This window comes from Panthera leo, chromosome C1, assembly GCF_018350215.1.
Source record: "Panthera leo isolate Ple1 chromosome C1, P.leo_Ple1_pat1.1, whole genome shotgun sequence".
NCBI lineage: Eukaryota > Metazoa > Chordata > Mammalia > Carnivora > Felidae > Panthera > Panthera leo.
Window position 1 is genome coordinate 205,943,415 of NC_056686.1, and position 9,386 is coordinate 205,952,800.

A 9,386-nucleotide genomic window follows, 5' to 3' on the forward strand; every position below is an offset into this window, starting at 1 on the left:
TGACGGTGTTTGGAAATGGGGCCTTTAGGAGGTGATGGGATCAAGAGAGTGGACCAGTCATGAATGGAATTAACGACTTTATCACAGAGAACTCCACCCCTGCTACCATGTGAGGATGCGGAAGAAGAGGGCATCCGTGAACGAGGACACAAGCCCTTACCAGACTCCACATCTGCTGTGGCCTTGATCTGGGCTTCCAGACCTCAGAACTGTAAGAAATAAATGTCTGTGGTTAATAAGCCACCCAGTTTATGGTATTCTGGCATAGCAGCCTGAATGAACTAAGACGGTACCTCATAAACACACACACACACACACACACACACGTCCTCCCACATCAGAGTTCTGACACATGTTACATCCCGGATGAACCTTAAAGACATAAGCCAGACACAAATGGACAAACCATACTCGGTTCCACCTATATGAAATATCTAGAACAGACAAATTCAGGGAGACAGAAAGTAGAATGTAGCTTATCAGGGGCTGCTGGAAAGAGAGAATGGGGACTTGTTGCCTAATGGGTAGAGAGTTTCTGTTGGGGAAGATGAAAAAGTTCTAGAAACAGTGGTAATAGTTTAATAACAATGTGAATGTACCTCATACAACTTCATCATACACTTAAAAATGGTTAAAACTGGAAGTTTTGTTATGGATATTCTGCAATATTTTTTTTATTTTTTTTTTTTGACGTTTATTTTTTTTTGGGACAGAGAGAGACAGAGCATGAACGGGGGAGGGGCAGAGAGAGAGGGAGACACAGAATCGGAAGCAGGCTCCAGGCTCTGAGCTGTCAGCACAGAGCCCGACGCGGGGCTCGAACTCACGGAGCGCGAGATGGTGACCTGAGCTGAAGTCGGACGCTTAACCGACTGAGCCACCCAGGCGCCCCATGCAATAATTTTTTTTAAATCCAACAGACTACTAATACCAGAGCACCTGATGAAACTCAGCCACTTTAAGACAAGAAATAGCAAAGGCAAAATAAAGGTTTCTTTTTTCACACCTACAAAAGCTGAAATAACTTTCCATGGGCAGGTCCCCATTACAAGAAATGTTAAAGGAAGTCCTTCAGGCAGAAGGAAAGTGACACCAGATGGAAATGTAGAGGATGAATCTACACAAAAGAATAAAAAGCCCAGAAATAGCAACTACATGAATAAATGCACCGCATATATCTTTTCATTATTTAAATCTCCTTAAAAGATCATTGATGTTTAAGGAAAAACATTAGCAACATAGTACGGAGTTTACAATACATGTAAAAGTAAACTATAGCAAGAGCACCCGGATCAGGAAGGGAGAAAAAGAATTACACTACTGCCAGGTTCTTCTACTATGTGAGATGTGACCATGGAAACCCTTTGCACGGATTTAAAAAATAAAATATAAGACGAGGCAACATAAAACATGTGCTATAGTATATAGAGAAGCGAAAGCTGTGGAATTGGGTGTGAAATACACATACCTAGAGAGGGAGGGCAGGTAGAAAGCTCACACCAGGGAAGCAGGAGGGCTTGGTGAAACAGCCATGGGTGGGGGACGGCTACAAACTAAAAAGCAGATGTCCTTTTAAAAGAAGATTCTGCTACTCAGCATTAGCCAATTGCTACTCCTTACCCTGACCTGTAGGGCTCCACATAGCCCCGCCTCCATGTAGCTATCCTCTCTCCACGCCCACCGCATGTTCACTTGTCCTCGGAATCACACTGTTAAGGTTCTATTGGCTTGCTTTCTTTCTCCAATTACATGTCAAAGGTCTCATGGTCCCCCCCCCCCCCCCCCCCCCCCCGTCTGAGAAGGCTGTTCTTCTTGACCTCTGATGACCGTATGGCTCACTTCTTCCTTCACTTCTCTGCCCAGGGAGGCGTTCTCCAATCACCCCGTAGAGCAGAGAACCCCTCACTCTCACCCAATAACGTGCGGGTACATGTTTCACTATTGACTCTCTTAAAAAAAAAAAAAGTCCTGATTTCCAGCATTTGTTAATTTCATTGCCGTAAACACCGCAGCTCTGGCCAAGACCAAGTTGCCAACCTGACATCACTGAACACGGACTTGGGAAGAAATGCATACGCTTGGATCTTAAGAGCCCATACCTGTGGCTGCAGCACCTTCTGCATTCAGCACTCCCTTCCTCTTTCCCCTGCTTATTTTCCTCTGCAGTTACCTACACTCACCTGATATATTACATATTTGCTTGTTTGGGTATTTATGGTCTGTTTCCCCCTCTACACACACCACACAAGCTCCAGGAGGGCAGGAATTTTGTTTTGTTCACTGACATATCTTCAGAGCCCAGAATTACTCCTGGCATAGAGTAGGGTCTTAATAGATATTTGTTGAATGAATAAATGTTGAGATAACAGTGGTTCTTAGAGGTAAGAAATTAAGATTATTAAGAAGGGGGTATTCTGTATGGATGAAAGCCAGCAGAGATTGCACTCTAAGCCATGGGTTTCCAATGATAGGTGGACACATCCAACAGTGTATATGAAGGAATCAATTTGCACTTGGAGGTAAATAGCAGAACCTCTATATATTTTTGTTTAAAATCATACATTATGATGTATGGAACTATTGAATCAGTATATCATGCACCTGAAATTGATATCACACTGTATGTTAACTGACTGGAATTAAAATAAAAACTTAAAAAAAGAAAATAAAATAATGCATTACACTTTACTAACATTTAATAAGAGAATTAACTGTAAAATTCCATTTTGGTCAGACCAAATGTTGGTTTCTGTTTGCAAATATTATGCAAACATGTATTTTCAAAAACAAAACATTTTACTCTTCAAGTTAAAAGTAACATTTCGCCAGTGAGGAAGACAATGGCTGCTTAAAACTGTGGGGAGAGAATTTTGAAAGCAGAGGCTGGGATATGATCATCAAAGAAATCCTTTACCTCCAGCAATGGAGGTATGCTGGAGGATGCTATTTAGTGCCTTCTGGTTCTATGTCCACTCTTGCCTGAGATTAGCGATTATATGGAGCATATTAATTAAGTCCAAGTTCAGAGTTCTTTTAAGCCCACCTGCATCAGAATCTCCTCGGGGTAATTGTTGTAAACGTTAGCTATTACTGTTATCACAGTTGTAATTACTTGCTCATTGGGCCCTCCCACGAGACTATGAACCATACATGGTCAAAGGCGATAACCTTGTTCACCACTGCATTTCCAACCACTAAAACAATATTTGACGAAGAATAAGAATTTAGGAAGTATTTGTGGGGGGACTGAAATCAAAGATCATCGGTTCCAAACACACAGGCAAGCATTCTCAACGATTTACATAGGCCGCGGCTTTATATATTCTTCACGGCATTTTGAATGGCTTGGCAGGCGACATTCATGTAAAAATTCCAGGACAGGAAGGACAAATTAAGGATATTGCATTGAATTATGCCCAGGTTATGGACATGACCTGATGCTTGTTATCAAGTCAAGATTCAGTGCAAAAGACAGAAATTACATACTTAAAAAGATTAAGTGCTTAAAAAAAATAGTTTAAAGACTGGAGAAGTTTGGCTCCAAGGTTCTATCATTGTAAATGTGATGCAGAGGTTAGCAGTTGCCACAGCCATCACTTCCGCTGCTCATTTCAAAGCCAGTGACCAGGGTGGGATGTGGAATGCAGCCATTGCTAAGGTTCATTTCTGTTAGATGTCACTGTCCCTGTACACTGTGCTGAAGGAAGACGTGTCCCATCGTCCCCTCTTTCAGACCTCACAAGACTCCATCAAATGACTAAATCTATCCTCCATTCAGGACTCTAGCTGCAAGAGAGTCAGGGTAAAGTCATGTGTTCATCTTTCTAACTTCTCTAAATAGAAGGAGGGGGAAATGAAGACTGAGAGAGCCACTCTAAACAACTAGAAAAAAAATTAGTCACTTTGACTAAAAGAATATCTTGACCCCATATCTGAAACCATTTATTAACAAGAAAAACATACTATCTACTTCCATTTTACTTGACAGTTTCTCGGTTTACAAACTGATAGCTCTTTTATATATAAATATGGATTTTAAAGGTCTGATACAAAAACTTAATTGCAAACACATTTGTTTCTTTTTTGCCCTTTATGAAAAGAGTTCAATTCAATATGTTGCACCAAGAAGCTAATCTTATGAGATGCTTTCGAATACTATTGTACCTGTTGCATTCTGTTTACCTTGACGATAACACAGTAATAAAACGACACTGTTTAAAATAGCTTCAGAAAAAAATAAATAAATAAAAATAAATGAATAAAATAAAATAAAATCGCTTCAGGCTGCTTTTCATGGTCACCAATGCTTTGCTCTCTTTCAATGGCTGAAACAAATGGGATTTGACACCCACAAAGGAAAATGACACACATAAATAGAAAGATAAGTGAGCCTAACTATTATTACCAGATGGGTTCTGGGATCCTAGAATGAACTGAAATGTCAAAACATGTTGCAAACATACATATGGTAACAAAAACATCTATTATTCCCCAAGTCACACTAAGCAGAAGAAAAAAATCTTTTAAAGAACTTGTTAAAATATTCTTTAAAAATTTTTTTTTTAATGTTTATTTATTTTTGAGAGAGAGAGAGAGAGCATGAGCGGGGGAGGAGCAGAGAGAGAGGGAGACACAGAATCGGAAGCAGGCTCTGGGTTCTGAGCCATCAGCACAGAGCCCGATGCGGGGCCCAAACTCACAGACTGTGAGATCATGATCTGAGCTGAAGTCGGATGCTCAACTGACTGAACCACCCGGGCAACCCCAAAATATTCTTGTCCAATATTTTTTGAGCATTGACTCTATTACTTTTGAGCCAAATAAGGTTACCAAGACTGGCAGGTAAAAATGACCATTGGTCTCAACTGAGGGTTCTTTCACTAGCAAACGAGCCTTGCAAATGATATGCCTAAAATAGCGGAAATGTGGTGGCGTGAGTTGACCAACCTCTTGAATCCATCTTTGTTCCTCACAGGAGCCCAAAGTTTGAGATCCTCAACAGCCCAAGCGGTCTGAAGGAAGGGTCAAAGTAGCATAGAACTTTGAGCTCACTGCTTCATGTTCTACTTCAGGCCAAATAGTTTCAGGTTGGAGAAAAGATATGTTAGCATTTACAGTCTAGTTCATTACCATATACATGTGTAATTTTTTAAATCATATGGCATCTGTTAGGCGTTTTGCAAATGTACATCAGGCGAGGTGTCTCCAGACTCCATTATGCCAGTCCATAATAGCCTTCTCATGCTGCTTCCATCAAAGAGTATTGTATCGTGTCATATCATATACTTCCACGTTTAATTTCTTGCTGTGCCTTCAGCACTACTCAGATTTTGGGTGCAGTAGGCCTAATAATGGAAACAGTTTTATTTATTCTCCTTATCTCAAGTCGAAGCCAAGGATTCAAATTCTTCTCTGGATAAGGCAGTCTGTCCAGCTGTTTGCAAGTGAGTCTGTTTGCAAATGGGCAGGTTTCTATATCCAAGCCACTAGATGTTTACCATTAAAACATTGTTTAAACCTATTAAGTTCAGGGAGTCTGCCAAAGGTGGTTACAAAAAACATCAAACCCAATCCTAATACGTTTATAGAGAGGGAATATGTTGACTCAGAACGGAACAGTCCCAAGGGTTCGAGCGCGCTTTCATTTACGGCTCAGCTCACATTTACTAGGGTCCATCTTTCAGCCCCACAGACCCAGGGCTTTTCTGAGAATACAAACCAACTCCCAGAACTGAATCCCGTCAGCCCTGATTGGCCTGCCTGGAGTCACATGACCTGCTAGTACCAAACCTTGTGGGGAGGTAGGGGAGCCTACTGTCTGCGAGGACCTCAGGCTGTAAGGCCTGGATAAGCTCTTCTCTGTTCCATGGCACATTTCCTAACTGAATATGACAACCCGGAATTAAGCCCATTTCAGCTTTTCACAAAAAAGGGATAGATCTTTTAAAAAAAAAAAAAAAAGCCAGGCCCTCACTCTCCTTTGCATTTTAGCATGCAAAATAGGCCATGTCCTTAGAAATAGGAGCTTTCTCAAGTCAGTATGTGCCCTGAGTTTTTAGGTGATTTTCTCAAAATCAGACACACAATTTCAACCATCTCATCAGACACACAGAAAAATACGGTTCATTACTAAAACAGACGTTTGCCAATTTAACGCTTTTCTTTATAGTTGTTTTTAAAAGAAATGACGCCAGGGGTGCCGGGTGGCTCAGCTGGTTAAGCCTCTGACTTCAGCTCGGGTCATGATCTTGCAATTTGGTTACGTGAGTCCGAGCCCCGCATTGGGCTCTGTGCTGACAGCTCGGAGCCTGGAACCTGCTTCGGATTCTGTCTCTCTGTCTCTCTCTGCCCCTTCCCTGTTCACACTCTGTCTCTCTCAAAAATAAATAAACATTTAAAAAAAAATTTTTTTAAATGAAGCCCGATGTAAAAAGATCAGGCTCCCGTGCCAGTGCTGAGAGCCCACACTGCTGGACTGTTAGCTTCTCCAAGGATGGCCCTGCGTCGAGTTCCTCCGTTGAATATTCAGGAACTACCACAGTGCCTACAACATAGAAAACGTCCCTCTAGCTGGATAAGCTCCTGCATGACTGCCCCAACGAGTCACTAACGGTCAAGACTCAGCCGCTACTTACTGAGTGCCAGAAACTTTTAAACTGCTCACTCGGTCCTTGCCAAAAGCTTCTGGGGCTGATGGAGCTATTATTCCCATTTGTCGGATCAGGACATGTACACATAGCACGTGATGGGATTGCATTTTAACCCCGCAACGTAGCCCGAGAATCCATGCTCTAAACTGTCCTACCCGGTGAGCGGTGGCACTGACGCTGGAGTTCGCTAGACGAGGACTATGTATGTGTCCTGCGCATGGGGCCATGAGCTGATTTCTCTCCTGAAAACCAGATTTCTAAATAGTGCCGAGACTAATTTGCTTAACCCCTCTGGGCCTCATTTCTCGTTCTTCGGATTCCTCACGTGTCCCCACTAGTGAGTCACTCCAATGATATCCCTCCCATCGCTAATATTCCATATAGTCTATGTTTTTAAGACGTGTAAAAGTTACATGTTTAACAACAACAACAACAAAATTTGGTTTCTTTGTTTTACAAAATGCCAAAGATTTAGAGTTGAAAGAATAAACTTTCCATAAACTTTGGAATCTATTAAATATTAATAGAGTCAGAGTTTCCTCTTGACAATGAAAACATCTGTCAATTTCTGAAATCTTAATCTTTCTTTGTAGGAGTTCCAGAGGCAACCCCCCAAGGAAACTTCTTGAGGATCAAACAATCGGAGCTTACAGAACACTTTCTGCACTTCAACTCAACCAGCCCTGCAGGTGTCCAGAGGAAACCTACAGTGACCAGTAAAAAAAGAAAAGCCAGTGCAATAATTAACAAGAGAAATACACTAGACATATACTAAAAGTTGTAGCTCTGTGAAAACAGGCTTACCAAAATCTCCAAGTAAGAAGTTAAAATGTAACTGTACATTTAAGAAAGAAGGAAGGGAAGAGGTAGGGTGAAGAGGGGAAGGGATGGGAGGGGAGGAGTAGGAAAAAAAAAAAAAAGTAAAGGTTGCCCCACACCCAGACCTCTAGGGGACTCCATTTTCGATTTTTTTTTTTTTTTAATCTCAAGTCTTCTAAAAACATGTAATTTAGAAAACTTTTGTTTCTGAAATGTTATTTTTAAAGAAAAGTAACAGCTAAAGATGTTGTTACAGATTTCTTTAAAATAGGTTTCAGGGACTCTTCTAGCAGTTAGTATTTATTCATCTTGGTTTTCTACACCTACATTTATATGGCTGTTCAAGGGGGAAAAAAATGAGTACTTTAAGATAAAGCTCTGAATCATCGAGGAAAGATTTAATTTGAATGATTACCTATATTAAAACTAAAGCAGAGAAGTGGGTGCATGCTTTTATCCACATGTACTTGAGAAAGATTTTGGTGGTAAATTAAAGTTTAGTAAACAGAATATTCCATGCCCCGGGGTGTTCCAGTTAACAGAGGTTTTAAAATAAAGGACAATAAGCCAAACTGAAAGGAACAATTAAGACTTTGTTCACTCACTGTGAGGCTACAAGCAAGGGGCCAGACAGGAAAGGGTGCTGCTGGCTTCCACTTTTCCCCAGGGAGCAGCACCAGGCTGGGTGATGGGGGAGGCATAAGGCAAGCAGAGGACAAAGCAGGAGCTAACCACACCCCGGCCCCCGGCGGGCGGTGGGGGGGGGGGGGGGGGTGCTATTTCTCAGGCATTCCAGGCTGCCCAAAAACAAAGGAAAGGGGAAAAACAAATGGTTAACTGATACAGATCACAGTCCAGCAGGTCGAGAGTTGGCCATCAGTTTGCAAAAATCTTAGTAAATTACAAGAAAAAAGGCAATCTTATCACCAGCCTAATCTCCAGAAACCTATAGACTCAGTTTCCTGGAGCCCCAACATCACCCTCCCCTCCATGGTGATGTGGGGAACAAGGGCAAGAAGGAAATGGCAGGTAAAATTAAATTTCTTTGTAACCTGCAGCCCATTTGCAAATACTTGAGGCAAATACAGGCTAAAACATTTCTCCAGGAACTCCCTCCTGTCTTAGTGTTCATGCCTTACCAGAGGGGAACAAAGTTAGCTTGACAAAAGCAAGGCCTCAGGTATTTTAGGAGTCCTCATTAGCATATCAAAGTCCCTCTGGAGGCCTCCCTGTGTCCTTACCTCCTCTAGCTCCTTAGTGTTTGACCAGTGACTCTTCACAGCCCCAAGGCAGCTCTTTTTGCCCACGGGTCCTGTCCCCGTGCTGTACAATAAAATCACCTTTTTGCACCAAAGATGTCTCAAGAATTCTTTCCTGGCCATCAACACCGGACCCCCACCATTCCAGGACCGCATCATAGAGACACTTGACAGACATCACAGGTTGGGGGTGGGGAGATGGGGGGAAGAAAATCCTTGAAGGAAAGACCACTGCGGTCTTTTGGACTCCGGCTGGGAAGAGGAAAGGGAAGGACTAGAAGGGGAGAAGTATGGAGTCAGAGTACAGAAAAGTGTCTTCAAGTTCTGACCTCTTTGAGGAGGCCTTCAAAAGGAGATGCCTAGGCTGGGGACACAGATCTGCCTCAGAGCAGGCCAGCTGGGGGCCGGGGGAGGGAGGGCTTTATTCCTCAAATACAACTTCCTCCAGGGACAGCAGTGCCCTAGATGTGTGTGCCCCAAAGTTCACGTAAAAGGAAGGCAGCTTCTGCCACCACCATGAAGCCTGCCCAGGTAAATCCTTTGGGATGGCCAGTGGTTGGGCCGAACTGTCTTGTGTGGGATTTGAGTCTGAAGCTGGATCGCACAGACAGCGTAGACAACTGTACCTTTCCTGCCTCAGCCCAGAAGTGACACATCT

The 9,386-nt window shown here is 42.5% G+C and overlaps 1 protein-coding gene across 1 annotated transcript in view; it reads right to left on the reverse strand.

Annotated features, from left to right (window-relative positions):
- SCG2 (secretogranin II) overlaps nucleotides 1-8,772 on the reverse strand; it is a 47,861-nt gene extending 39,089 nt beyond the window's left edge. The window contains exon 1 of the mRNA XM_042953331.1: nucleotides 8,711-8,772. The gene's annotated coding sequence lies outside the window, so the exon portion shown is untranslated. The remainder of the gene's footprint in view (nucleotides 1-8,710) is intronic.
- Between the last annotated feature and the right edge of the window lie 614 nt (nucleotides 8,773-9,386).